Here is a 15,000-nt window from a genome sequence, read left to right as displayed (position 1 = left end):
TCCCAGGCGGTCACCCATCCAAGTACTAACCGGACCCAACGTTGCTTAACTTCGCTGATCAGACGAGAAGCGGTGTATTCAACGTGGTGTGGTCGTTGGCTCTGATGAGCTTGACTTATCGACTATTTGAAGATGATGTTCTCCTGCTTAGTTATGAAAGCAACGCTTTTCATAGTATAGTTATAATTCTATATATACGAGTATATATATATATATATATATATATATATATATATATATATATATATATATATATATATATATATATATATATATATATATATATATATATATATATATATATATATATATATACATAAACCATACTGGAAGAGCAAGGAGTTAGTGTTAATAAATATATTTGTTTTTTCTTCCAACTAGAAGAGGGGAAACTGGTTATGCTACCAAATGGAAGATAGTTTCTGAAAATTAGAATATGAATTCAGTTGAAACATTACTTGATACTGAATGAATCTTGCGCATGCCTACAAGAAAAGAGTCAGGGGAGAAGGTATATTATCTCGGCATGCCTTAGCGCGCCGGAAAATCTTGCAACCCCTCCACCTTTATATTGAGTTTTATTCACATTTGTGCTTGTGTATGTGAATTTAGTCATAAATGTGCAGTTGCAGGGTCAACACTGAAACAGAAAACCTATGCATATGACCCGATAATGTTAAATTAAGTGAGAAAAACAGGGAAAATAGTAATTTACTACACGCACGACCGCTCTGGCTCAATATATACCGCGCGACGTCACGGCAATGGGGCCCCCGGCCGTCGGCATGACGTTCCGGTAGCGGTACCCCCCGAGGTAGTTAAGGAGCGGCCAGTACTGATGATGGGGACGGTAACCACACCATTCAGTGGAAGCCACTTCACCCCCCACACAGAGGTAGTTGGGTGCGGCAAGGGCTGGGCAGGAAGGTAGTCAAGAGATGGTGGGGCGGGGCCCTGGAAGCATCCATGCAGGAATCCCCATTCACCCCCCGCCACCAGCGACTTACCGCGTGCAGGCAGATGGTATTAGATTTGACCCCTCGTTGCGGTGAGGGAGCCTTTTCGAGCCTCTGTCATTGCACATCCTACCATCACGTCAATCATTATCACAAACCATCCTCTCCCTCCCCATGCATATAACACCACGACATTTTTTATATTATATTTATATATATATATATATATATATATATATATATATATATATATATATATATATATATATATATATATATATATATATATATATATATATATATATATATATGTATATGTGTGTATATGTGTATATGTATATATGTGTATATATGTATGTATATGTATATATGTATATATGTATGTATGTGTGTGTATGTGTATATATGTATATATATATATATATTTATATATATATTTTTTTTTTTTTTTTTTTTTTTTTTTTTTTTTTTTTTTTTTTTTTAGCAGGGTGGCCTTTTTGCAGGACGAGTCACAGGACACAAGAAAAAAGGACCAACACCGCTTTTTTCACCCACCACATTACATCATACAATAAATATCCCGGCCATCACCAAATCACTCTACTACTATCCGTGGTTCGGAACCCACGTAAAACTGTAGGTCCCTCCGCTATACGGATGCAATTCTTCCTCTGTCCTTCTTTGAACCAATAAAAAGCACAAAAAAACCCTTTTTACTCTGACTGTCCTTCACTCCTCTTTCACAACCTGATAATGCAGGCTCTGGATAGTCTGGCCCCTAACTTGTGCGTGGTTTGGCCCGGGGATTTGGGTGCGTGGGCGGCGTCCGTGGCTGTGGCTGTGTTGGGCTTGGCTTGCTCGGTTGGTGGAGGACTCTCCTGCTTTCCCCGATAAAGCCCTTGTCTTCCTGGCCATCTTAGAATGAATATAACACGTTAAAAAAAAAAAATAAATAAATAAATAAAAAACATAAAAAAAAGATGTCCCTCCTAATTCAAATTGCGCCTGGGTCAAGCCCCAGTGACTATTTCTCCTACTACAATTCCCTTCTTATCACCCCCCTATTCTTCCCACTATCCCCACTTCTCCCTCCCCATCTTTTCTCTCTTTGTTATGTTATGTTATTTTGAGGCACATTCGTGAGCTTCCTGTTAGACCGTTCTTACGTCGTACTAGCAGCTCTCATCACCATGACTGGCCGCGGCAAGGGAGGCAAGGGTCTTGGAAAGGGAGGCGCCAAGCGTCACCGTAAGGTTCTGCGTGATAACATCCAGGGAATCACCAAGCCTGCTATCCGTCGTCTAGCTCGCCGAGGTGGCGTCAAGCGCATCTCTGGTCTCATCTACGAGGAGACTCGTGGGGTGCTCAAGGTGTTCCTTGAGAACGTTATCAGGGATGCTGTCACCTATACCGAGCACGCCAAGCGTAAGACCGTTACTGCCATGGACGTTGTCTACGCCCTCAAGCGTCAGGGCCGTACCCTGTACGGATTTGGTGGTTAAATCGCTCCATTATTGAGATGGTGCCAGCTATTCAGCTTGCATTATCATCATTGAATAACATCATCTCCCGGACCTTTTTAAGGTCCACAAACATGAAAAGAAAGAAGGACCATAGACTACTATTATTACTACTACTTTCTCATAACCATGTTCACTATCACTATCTGAGCTAAGAAAAGAAACCATTATTAATTATAACCATCTTTCTCACTTCATCAGGTCTTCTCCAAGTATTATTATTATTATCATTATTATTATTATTATTATTATTATTATTATTATCATTATTATTATTATTATTATTATTATTATTATTATTATTATTATTATTATTATTATTATTATTATTATCATTGACTTATTTCAATGATCACGCCCCTCATCGTTCTCAGTTTCTCATAAAACAAAATATACATTGAGATGAAAAAGACGCTCAACATATCACAATAGGCAACACATCTAATCAACTCTCCACTGTGACACACAGCAGGTACATTAGTAGAAATATAGTATACACTACTTGCTTATTATTGATATACCAGTATAGTCTACACAACTCTCTAGATGTTTGAACGTGTGGCTCCGAAGAGGAGCCGGATTGATGGTGATATTGGCTGAAGGGGAGGGAGGCCCTTTATTTACTTCTTCTCAGTCTTCTTGGGAAGGAGCACGGCCTGAATGTTGGGCAGCACGCCACCCTGTGCAATGGTGACTCCGGAGAGGAGCTTGTTAAGTTCCTCGTCGTTGCGGATGGCCAGCTGCAGGTGACGTGGGATGATGCGAGTCTTCTTGTTGTCACGGGCGGCATTGCCGGCAAGCTCAAGGACTTCAGCAGCCAGGTACTCCATAACTGCCGCAAGGTACACGGGGGCACCAGCACCCACGCGCTCGGCGTAGTTGCCTTTCCTTAGAAGGCGATGAATCCTGCCGACCGGGAACTGGAGTCCAGCACGACTGGAACGGGACTTTGACTTTCCCTTCACCTTTCCTCCCTTGCCGCGTCCAGACATGATAATGGATGTTGTGGTAGTAGTAGTAGTAGTAGTAGTTGTTGTTGTTGGTGATAAATGAGGAGCGCGAGTACTCTAACCTCGTCGGTAGCTCTGCGAGCAAGTAGTGAATTTTGGGAAAAACGGCTATATATACGCGAGATCAGATCGGCCCAGAGCGCGTCTGGACCAATCAGGACGCTCGCTGAGGTGGCGACTCCTGATCCTGAGTAGGCACGCTAATATATATACCACTTTTCAACTGACAGGATTTACTCGACTCTGCTCCTTAGTGCCCAGGGTTTTACCCCATCTCGCCGCCCATTTACTCGCAGTGCCAAGGATTTAGTCCCCAGTGCCCAGGTTTTACTCCCTACCCCACCCGTAAAAGTGAGTGCCTCAGTGATACACGTGTTCTCAATGCTTCAGTGATACACGTATTCTCAGTGCTACCCCAGTGTCCTGTGTCAACAGTACCTGACCTTTCCTGATGGCTTAGGATTTTCCCCTAGCTCCTTTAAGGCCCAGCCATGGGGCGAGTTAAAATTAAACACCTACGCCCAAAGGAGCTCGGCACCAGAAGCCGACTCCTCCAACTTCTGGCGCCTACTGTGAGAGTGACACGACTCATTCCCTCCGCTGACGCAGTAATAGTCCTTACTGCTTCAGATAAGGACACTGACGCAATTTTTCAAGATGACCTGCTCCATAAACTCTCACAGGACAACTTTACAGCTATCCTACCGCCAGAACTTAAAGCGAAAAGAACAGTAATCTGCTTCAGACTGGATGACCTGGTGTACCAACATGACACTGAGGAAATGCGAGCGGAAGTGGAACGTGTCCAGACCTGGGCAAAGATCCAGGAAGTATTCAAGTTCCACAGATCGAACACTGTCAAGTTCACTTTCCGCTCCAGTCAGATGGCAAGAAGGGCTCGAGAGGAAGGTCTCCTCCTTTTTTCGATCTCGCTTCCTCCCCACCAGATAAAGGAGGAAACCTACACACCTCTACTTACATGCAACACCTGTTATGCTATTGAGGACCACTCAACTAGGCAATGCCCCCGACCTCAAGGATTCAGAGTGTGCTCTGAGTGCTCCAGCAACGAGCACTCCTTCCGAGACTGCCACGCAATAGAGAAACGCTGCCTTCACTGTGGCCAGGCACACAGTTGTATGGCCATGCGCTGCCCTGCCCGGAAAAATGCACTAAAAGAGAAGGAGGAACGCATGCGTAAGGAGGCGATGAGGAAGGCCTCCACTTCCTATGCCCAAGCCGCTGCTTCTACTCCCCAGGAAGTGCCAGCTTTCAACCTTACTGGCCTCGTGTGCGTCATGCACGCGCACATGGTCAACTGCGCAACACCTGGTTCTTTCCAAACCACCCTCTCTGCCAGCCTGGCAATGAATAACCTACCAGACATCAAGTTGCCTCCCAACCCACCCTCGCATGCCATCATTAAAGCCATCACGGGAAAGATGCAACCAATCCAGGACCCTCTGGCATCCCCCATCCCCATTGAACCCAGGAATGACTTCCCAGCATCTTCCTCCTCTGACTACGAAGACACGGACCCGGAGAACGACGAAGTCGACGTAGAACACGACTCGGAAGACCACAGCTCTGTCCCCCAACACCCTAGGAAGACCTCCTCTCCATCTCGCTCCCTGAGTTTGAGTAGGCAAACATCCCAAGACCCCCAAATCGAACGAGTTCAGCAGGCAAGTCCCCCACCTAACCGGCGCCCCAGATCCTCCCGTCAGAGGAAGCAGATACGCTCTAGGACAGGACGATGACTCGACTAAGGGTAATCCAACATAATGTTCTAGCCTGGAATGGACGTAAGTACGACTTAAGCAACACATACAGACAGTTTGATCCTGACATTGTTTTAATCAACAGTCACGGTCTAACACATGACAAAAGACTTAAAATACCAGGATACAGGATAATACAACGCAACACTACCAACGAACTACACGACGGTGTAGCAATAGCGATTCGAACTAGACTGCAATACTCAAGACTAGAGGATGACTACTTATCTGAGACTCTTTCCATTGATATAGAGACAGAGGTCGGACCCTTGACTGTCGCCACTTCCTATCTTCCCCCCCGTCGGCCCTTCCTTCCCCACCCTGACTTTCTTAGACTTTTTCGTAGAAACTCCCCTGTGTTATTTGCCGGAGACTTAAACGCTAGACACCCTACTCTAGGAAACACTTCCACTAATACAGTAGGCCGTGACCTCGCAGACTATCTTCGTCGACAGACTGCTAGACACATTGGACCTTTTTTTCCTACCTACTTCGGCCCCAATGCCCCTTCCTCCCCTGACATCATCCTAACCAACCCCTCCAATTCTTTTGCACACTATGTTTCCCCAGGACCTCTGACCTCAAGTGATCACCTCCCTATGGTGATTGATATCTGCTCTTCCCCTATACTTATCGCCACAACCCCAACTTTCTCCTTCCACTCCGCTGACTGGGACAGCTTTAAAGAAGATGACCAACTTGCCATGACGAACCTGCCAAACATTTCCCATGCGGGACTAGAAGACATTGACGATGCTCTGGACCTTTGGATGCGGACAATTAGGACAGTAGCTGACAGACACATACCTAAGACGGTATATAGGACGATTCCATGCCCTAGACCCTCCAGGACAACACAAATGACCAGAATACAATTCCAGGCATTACTTGACCAGGCAACCAGGATTGGATGGACATACGACAATTTCAGAAGGTACAGACAGCTTAGACAGACACTAACTGATTCTAGACGGGATGAGGCCGCAAATTGCTGGGGCCATACCCTAGCAAGACTGGCCTCTTCCCATAATGATCCTAAGAAATTTTGGACAGACGTAAAAAGACTCTCTGGTCGTGCCACTGGACCTGACTCAGCCTTCCTGACTGACGGGAACGGACACCGACACTACTCAGCCATAGACAAAGAAAAACTACTGACTGCAATATGGGAGCCTGTCTTCCAGGACGATGACAATGACTTTGAGGACAACAACACTGTGTTGGATTACCTTAGACAGCACGTAGACAGGACCTTCCCGTACGACACAGCAGACCCTGTGAGACTGTCTGGTGCCTCAGCACTTGATTGTCTCATTTCCTCTGAGGAGATCCGGAACGCCATCAAGACGAGTAAAGCAACCTGCCCCGGCAGGAGCTCGATCAATAAGCTCATTTTGAACCATCTTCCAGACCGGGCTGTGGGAAGGCTGTGTGACATCTTTAATTCTGCCCTCTCTGCCGGCTACTTCCCTGACGGCTTCAAGGAAGCTGAGATGAGGATGGTGGCGAAATCTGGGAAGGATCCTTCCCGCCCAGAAAACTACCGCCCCATCTCACTTCTGGAGACCCCGGGGAAGCTGCTGGAGAGAATAATCACCAAGCGCCTGCGCGACCACCTGGAGGGAGATGGTGTTTTCAGTCCCGGGCAATATGGATTCCGGAGGGGAGTGGGGACGACCCATGCCATTGCGGTTGTCACAGAGACCTTGGCGGTCCAGGAGGCATCTGGTAGCAGATGCAACCTTGTCCTTCGGGATGTAAGCAAGGCTTTCGATAAGGTTTGGCATCCTGGACTCAAGTTCAAGATATTAAACCTAGGGCTCCCCGGTCCTATAGAACGTTTGCTTTGCGACTTCCTGGAGGACAGGACTGCCAGGATCAGAATTGGCAACCGCACAGGGCCACCGTTCCCTCTCTCAGCTGGGGTCCCACAAGGGAGTGTCCTCTCCCCCACACTCTACGCCATCTATACCCGGGACTGTCCGAGTTCCAATGCTGGAATAAACGTCCAGTATGCAGACGACATCACCCAGCTCATCTTTCATCCAGGGAGGTCGTCCAGGATGCTCAATTCCAGGACAGGAAGGGAGATCGCCAGAGTCAACAGGTACGAGGAAGAGTGGCGAATCCGGACAAACTTGAACAAGTTCGCGGTCATCCCCCTGGCCACCCACAACCCAACACCTCTGCTAGTGGAAGGAGACCTGGTCGACTTCCAACCACGTGGGAGGCTGCTGGGGCTTCAGCTCTCAGGACGGGGCTACACCTCCCATGTATCAAGCCGAATCCAACAGGCAAGGAGGGCCCTGGGAGCTTTGTACCGCTTCAGGGACCTAAACCGCGACCTTAAGCTCCACCTTATCAAGACTCTGGTGATCCCGGTTCTCACATATCCCCCTGTCCCCACGCACGCCTTCAGCAAATACGCCATCAGCAGGCTCCAGCGAGTGCAGAACGCAGCCCTACGATTTGCTCTGGACGTTCGCTGGGACGACTTCCAAACAGCGGAAGCCATGCACGAGGAGGCCTCCATCCCAGCCCTCAACGTCAGGCTCCACGCCCTGGCGTACAGAGTCTGGCAAAGACTGGAGGAAATGGGCTGGGAACAGTTCTCTGCCCTACAGGAACTACACAGAGAGGCCCCCAACCACCAACATGCATGGTTTCCACGGAGCCTGTTGACACTCGAGATGGACCCCAGCCCTGCACCCCGGTACCGATAGATGAGTTAAACCAAACCCATAACTTCCCTTATGTACATCCTTGTGTTTTCCTTTTTTATTTACTCATTTATTTATATAAAATCTATAAATTATGACACTTTAATTATTGCACTCTCAATGTTTATTGTACATCCTTGTGTTTTCCTTTTTTATTTACTCATTTATTTATATAAAATCTATAAATTATGACACTTTAATTATTGCACTCTCAATGTTTATTGTTCCTCAACAAGCTGCTCCTGTTTCTTGTATTACAAAACCTTCGTTATCATGTTACGTTATTTGTATTACAAAACTTTCGTTATCATGTTACGTTATGTGTTTCTGTATTATTTGTTACAAATATTTACTATGTCTTGCCCTTCACTAGGTAATATCTAATATACAATGTTGTGCAATGTATCATATATGTGTATTTCTTGTATTACATAATTTTTGCTTTCATGTCACGTTATATTACTTATTTTTTAATATTTACGTACATATAATATGTTTTTGCTCTCCACCTTGATATATATAACTACAATGTTATGCAAAATAGTTATGTTTTTGCTCTCCACCTTGATATATATAACTACAATGTTATGCAAAATAGTTTATATATCATGTGTATTATCATGTATGTACTATACATAATGTATCCTTCATCACTTGGGAAAAAAAAAAAAAAAAAAAAAAAAAAAAAAAAAAGCTTCCCGGACCGCCCGGACACTTTCTACCTCCAACTGTATTTCATTTATTTCACACACTTTTTCCCGTCCTCTCACCTACCCCCACCCCCGCTCCTTTATAACATCCACTTCCTCAATAAAGATAAAAAAAAAAGAAAACGCACACTCGTTCTCACAGCAGTACGGCGACACTATGCCTCCCAAAGCATCAGGAAAGGCTGCCAAGAAAGCTGGCAAGGCACAGAAGGCCATTGCCAAGGGCGACAAGAAGAAGAAGCGCAGGAGGAAGGAGAGCTACTCCATCTACATCTACAAGGTGCTCAAGCAAGTCCACCCAGACACTGGCGTGTCCTCCAAGGCCATGTCAATCATGAACTCGTTCGTGAATGACATTTTCGAGCGCATCGCTGCCGAGGCATCCCGCCTGGCACACTATAACAAGCGCTCCACCATCACCAGCCGGGAAATCCAGACCGCTGTCCGTCTTCTTCTGCCTGGTGAACTGGCAAAACACGCTGTTTCTGAAGGCACCAAGGCTGTTACCAAGTATACCTCCTCCAAGTAAACAGGCGGCCAGTATACTGCTGCCAGTATAAAATAATACCCGGCTCCATTGGAGCCACACTTGAAAAGGAAAAAAGATACGATATAGACAAATGCATTATTATTATAATTATTGTTATTATTATTAATATTATTATTATTATTATTTTTATTATTATTATTATTATTATTATTATTATTATTATTATTATTATTATCATTATTAATAATATTAATATTGTTGTTTTTATTATGATTATTATTATAATAATTATTGTATCATTATTATTATTATTATTATTATTATTATTATTATTATTATTATTATTATTATTATGCTTATTATTATCGTGATTATTATTCTGTGGAGATAAAGAAAAGATAAAAAAAAAATAGAGATAAAGAAAGATAAAAATTCTCCCAAGTGAAAGAGATATGGCCATGGAAGAGGGAATAATAATAATAATATAAAAAAAAAAAAAGGGGGGAAGGATATTGAGTTGAAAGTCGATACCTGATACTGAAAGATGGAAAATAAATATTTTCTTCCACAAAACCAAACAGATTGTCTATGAAAATTCTTTAATGAAAGAGATGTTTGGCCCTAAAAAGGGCCTAGATATTGCTGTTATGAAGATCATTCGTGGATGACTTCTTAGGCACGCTCGCCACGGATGCGACGAGCCAGTTGGATGTCCTTTGGCATGATAGTCACGCGCTTGGCATGGATGGCGCACAGGTTGGTATCCTCAAACAGACCCACGAGGTAAGCCTCGGAAGCTTCCTGGAGAGCCATGACAGCAGAGGACTGGAAGCGGAGGTCAGTCTTGAAATCCTGAGCAATTTCACGCACCAGGCGCTGGAAAGGCAGTTTCCTGATAAGCAGCTCAGTGCTCTTCTGATAACGGCGGATCTCACGGAGAGCAACGGTTCCAGGCCTGTAACGGTGGGGTTTCTTGACACCTCCAGTGGCTGGAGCAGACTTGCGAGCTGCCTTTGTAGCAAGCTGCTTGCGGGGCGCCTTGCCACCAGTGGACTTGCGAGCCGTTTGCTTGGTACGTGCCATAGTTGTGGTAACAACAACTCACAACGAACACTCAGCTGAGTCTGCCCGCGCTTCCCACAAAATCCCTTTATATATGAATCGGGTGGGCCCGACGACTCCAACCCTGCCTTGTGATTGGTCAGAAACGTCCAGTGAGGCTCATCGCCCACGCAGTCACCGCATGAAAGATGTGATCATTATTGTTAGTCTAATTCATTTTGTTCTTATTCTTATTCTTATTCTTATTCTTTCTTCCCTCATTCATAACAAATCTTGGAAAATATACAGCAGAACTGACATGTCATTTAAAATTCTAAGACAATTAGCAAGAAAGTTGTGATATTCTTATTTTTTTCATTCTTTTTATTCTATTTTTTTCTTATTCTTGTCATAATTAATATTGTTATCTTTATTATTTTCATTTTTTTTTATTATTCTTCCTTATCTTATTCTTATTTATCCTACTTTTAGAGAGATGAGGCTTGTGCGGTCACCCATCCAAGTTCTGCCCGGACCCCCTGCTTAACCTTGCTGATCCCGCCGTCAGCTGATTGGTCAAGAGCGGAGAACAAGGTGTTGGGAGGGCTTATTTCTCTTATTCTTATTCTTTCCTGTATTGTTGTTGCATTGTTGTGCTGAAAATGTTGGAAAATATGCACTAAAATTAACCCTTCATTCATAATTCTACGACAATTAGCAAGAGAGATATATTATTACTTTTTTCCCTTATTTTTGTTCTTTTTATTCTTAATCTTCTTTTTTTTATTATAGTTGTTATTGTTATTTTATTATTTTCGTTTTTCGTTCATTCTCCTCATTCTTATTGCTATTTTTTTCTATTCTCAGAGAGATGAGGCTTTTGTGGTCACCCATCCAAGTTCTTCCCGGACCCCCTGCTTAACTGCGCTGATCCCGCCGTTAGCTAATTGGCCAAGACCGGAGAACTAGGTGTTGGGAGGCCTTCTTTCTATTATTCTTATTCTTTCTTCCCCCATTCATATCGTTGTATTGGAAATGTTGGAAAATATACAAAAGAATTCACCCTTCTATGACAATTAGGAAGAAAGACATGGGATGCTTTCTTTCTTTTTTTTTATATTCCTTTATTGTAATTTTTCTTATTCTTGTTATAATAATTCTTACTGTTATCTTTATTACTTAAAATTTTCGTTCATTCTCCCTATTCTTATTCTTATTTTTTTTATTTATTTATTTTTTTTCAGACAGATGAGGCTTGTGTAGTCACCCATCCAAGTATTGCCCGAAACCCCTGCGTAATCTCGACGATTTCATTTGACAATACCTATTTACTTATTTATTTATTATTATATTTATTAAAAAAAAAAAAGAAGAAAAGAAGATGAAGAATAAGGTATGTAATCGAAATACTCTCTCTATACTGTAGCAATAGTTTAGCTGGATGTACTTGTATTGTGTCAAAAATACTTGCAATATCTGCAATTGTAACCTGCAGTGTCGGCATAATGCATAATTAAGCAATGAAAAGAAAAATTAATAAAAGAATAAATGAAAAAAAGAAAGAAAAAAAGATACAATTAACAATTAAATATATTAGCTACCCCTCTACGTTTCTTTATCACTGCAGAAAAATGGAAACATTTTAACGTAGACTTGTCAAAATTCAACTGAAATTAAGGGTTAAATAAGGATTGTCACCCCTTCCCCAGAGGATATTCATTGTCTTTTAATATATATATATATATATATATATATATATATATATATATATATATATATATATATATATATATATATATATATATATATATATATATATATATATATATATATATATATATTCTTTTTATTTAAAGTCTTATTTAGAGAGAGAGAGAGAGAGAGAGAGAGAGGTAACGTCCTTGAGGATAGCAGCTCGTCTACGCTCCGCTCAGTGATCAGCGTTAGAATGTAATTCCTCATTTCTTTAAAAAAAAAAAAAAAAAAAAAAAAAAACAGAAACTTTATTTAGGGGGCTTGCTGGAAACAAACTACAATGGAGGAAAGAACAATATGTCTGCTATATGACCCACCCAGTTAAATTTTCAAGAAGCAAACGCAAGTTGGAAAATACGAGGAAGATAAATTTTCATTTATATACGTTTTATGGTAATTTCTGCCACGCCTTCCTCTATTCATCAAACGTCACTGACACTTATTCCCTTTATTTTTTACTTTACAGAATCTTTTGTAGGGCAAGACTCTAGAGGATATGTGCTTTCATAAATTCTATAATGCTTTGCTTATCATAGAGACATAAAAAAAAAAAATAATAATAATAAAAATAAATAAATTAATTAATTTAAAAAATCAAAATAAATAGATATATAAATTAATTAATCAATCAAATAAATTTCTATGCTTCACCTTTATAGCATTCGTATGAATGTCAAAACAAAACAAAAAATATAAATATAAATAATAATATGAAAAAAAAAAATTACTAAATATATGAAAAATAGCATTACTACTACTACTACTACTACTACTACTACTGCTACTACTACTACTATTTTTTTTTTTTTTTTATGTAGGAAGGACACTGGCCAAGGGCAACAAAAATGTAATAAAAAAAATGCCCACTGAAATGCCAGTCCCATACAGGGGTCAAAGCAGTGGTCAAAAAATGATGAATAAGTGTCTTGAAACCTCCCTCTTGAAGGAATTCAAGTCATAGGAAGGTGGAAATACGGAAGCAGGCAGGGAGTTCCAGAGTTTACCAGAGAAAGGGATGAATGATTGAGAATACTAGTTAACTCTTGCGTTAGAGAAGTGGACAGAATAGAGGTGAGAGAAAGAAGAAAGTCTTGTGCAGCGAGGCCACGGAAGGAGGGGAGGCATGCAGTTAGCAAGATCAGAAGAGCAGTTAGCATGAAAATAGCGGTAGAAGACAGCTAGATATGCAACATTGCGGCGGTGAGAGAGAAGCTGAAGACAGTCAGTTAGAGGAGAGGAGTTGATGAGACGAAAAGCTTTTGATTCCACCCTGTCTAGAAAAGCAGTATGAGTGGAACCCCCCTCAGACATGTGAAGCATACTCCATACATGGACGGATAAGGCCCTTGTACAGAGTTAGCAGCTGGGGGGGTGAGAAAAACTGGCGGAGACGTCTCAGAACACCTAACTTCATAAAAGCTGTTTTAGCTAGAGATGAGATGTGAAGTTTCCAGTTCAGATTATAAGTAAAGGACAGACCGAGGATGTTCAATGTAGAAGAGGGGGACAGTTGAGTGTCATTGAAGAAGAGGGGATAGTTGTCTGGAAGGTTGTGTCGAGTTGATAGATGGAGGAATTGATTTTTTGAGGCATTGAACAATATCAAGTTTGTTCTGCCCCAATGAGAAATTTTAGAAAGATCAGAAGTCAGGCGTTCTGTGGCTTCCCTGCGTGATATGTTTACCTCCTGAAGGGTTGGACGTCTATGAAAAGACGTGGAAAAGTGCAGGGTGGTATCTTCAGCGTAGGAGTGGATAGGACAAGAAGTTTGGTTTAGAAGATCATTAATGAATAATAAGAAGAGAGTGGGTGACAGGACAGAACCCTGAGGAACACCACTGTTAATTGATTTAGGAGAAGAACAGTGACCGTCTACCACAGCAGCAATAGAACGGTCAAAAAGGAAACTTGAGATGAAGTAAACAGAGAGAAGGATAGAAACCGTAGGAGGGTAGTTTGGAAATCAAAGCTTTGTGCCAGACTCTATCAAAAGCTTTTGATAATTATGTCCAAGGCAACAGCAAAAGTTTCACCAAAATCTCTAAAAGAGGATGACCAAGACTCAGTAAGGAAAGCCAGAAGATCACCAGTAGAGCGGCCTTGACGGAACCCATACTGGCGATCAGATAGAAGGTTGTGGAGTGATAGATGTTTAAGAATCTTCCTGTTGAAGATAGATTCAAAAACTTTAGATAGGCAGGAAATTAAAGCAATAGGATGGTAGTTTGAGGGATTAGAACGGTCACCCTTTTTAGGAACAGGTTGAATGTAAGTAAACTTCCAGCAAGAAGGAAAGGTAGTGTTGACAGACAGAGCTGAAAGAATTTGAATAGGCAAGGTGCAAGCATGGAGGCATTGTTTCGGAGAACAATAGGAGGGACCCCATCCGGTCCATAAGCCTTCCGAGGGTTTAGGCCAGCGAGGGCATGGAAAACATCATTGCGAAGAATTTTAATAGGTGGCATGAAGTTGTCAGAGGGTGGAGGAGAGGGAGGAACAAGCCCAGAATCGTCCAATGTAGAATTTTTAGCAAAGGTTTGAGCAAAGATTTCAGCTTTAGAAATAGATGCGATAGCAGTGGTGCCATCTGGTTGAAATAGAGTAGGGAAAGAAGAAGCAGCAAAGTTATTGGAGATACTTTTTGGCTAGATGCCAGAAATCACGAAGGGAGTTAGAGAGAGAGAGAGAGAGAGAGAGAGAGAGAGAGAGAGAGAGAGAGAGAGAGAGAGAGAGAGAGAGAGAGAGAGAGAGAGAGAATGTGTGTGTGTGTATATGTGTCGGTTGGGTTGTGAAGGATGGGAAAAACCAGCAAGCCTCGGCTCCACTGACTGATCGATACTTGAATGTAATTCAAGTAAGGCGAAGTTAGGTTAGATTAGGTCAGGTCAGGTTAAGTTAGGTTAGGTTAGGTTAATTTAGGTTAGGTTGTTAGTGTTAGTTTAGGGTAGTTTAGGTGATGTTACGTTATGTTAGGTTAGGTTAGGTTAAGTTAGGTTATGTTAGGTTAGGTTAGGCCA

The 15,000-nt window shown here is 42.2% G+C and overlaps 1 non-coding gene across 1 annotated transcript in view; it reads right to left on the bottom strand.

The window, feature by feature from the left end:
• Positions 1-100, bottom strand: part of LOC135099209 (5S ribosomal RNA) — a 119-nt gene extending 19 nt beyond the window's left edge. Inside the window, exon 1 of the ribosomal RNA XR_010267783.1 lies at positions 1-100. This exon is cut by the window's left edge and continues 19 nt beyond it. This is a non-coding gene — a ribosomal RNA (5S ribosomal RNA).
• Positions 101-15,000: the final 14,900 nt, after the last annotated feature.

Source organism: Scylla paramamosain, unplaced genomic scaffold, assembly GCF_035594125.1.
Source record: "Scylla paramamosain isolate STU-SP2022 unplaced genomic scaffold, ASM3559412v1 Contig110, whole genome shotgun sequence".
Classification (NCBI taxonomy): domain Eukaryota; kingdom Metazoa; phylum Arthropoda; class Malacostraca; order Decapoda; family Portunidae; genus Scylla; species Scylla paramamosain.
This window is presented reverse-complemented; position numbering and strand designations above follow the sequence as displayed.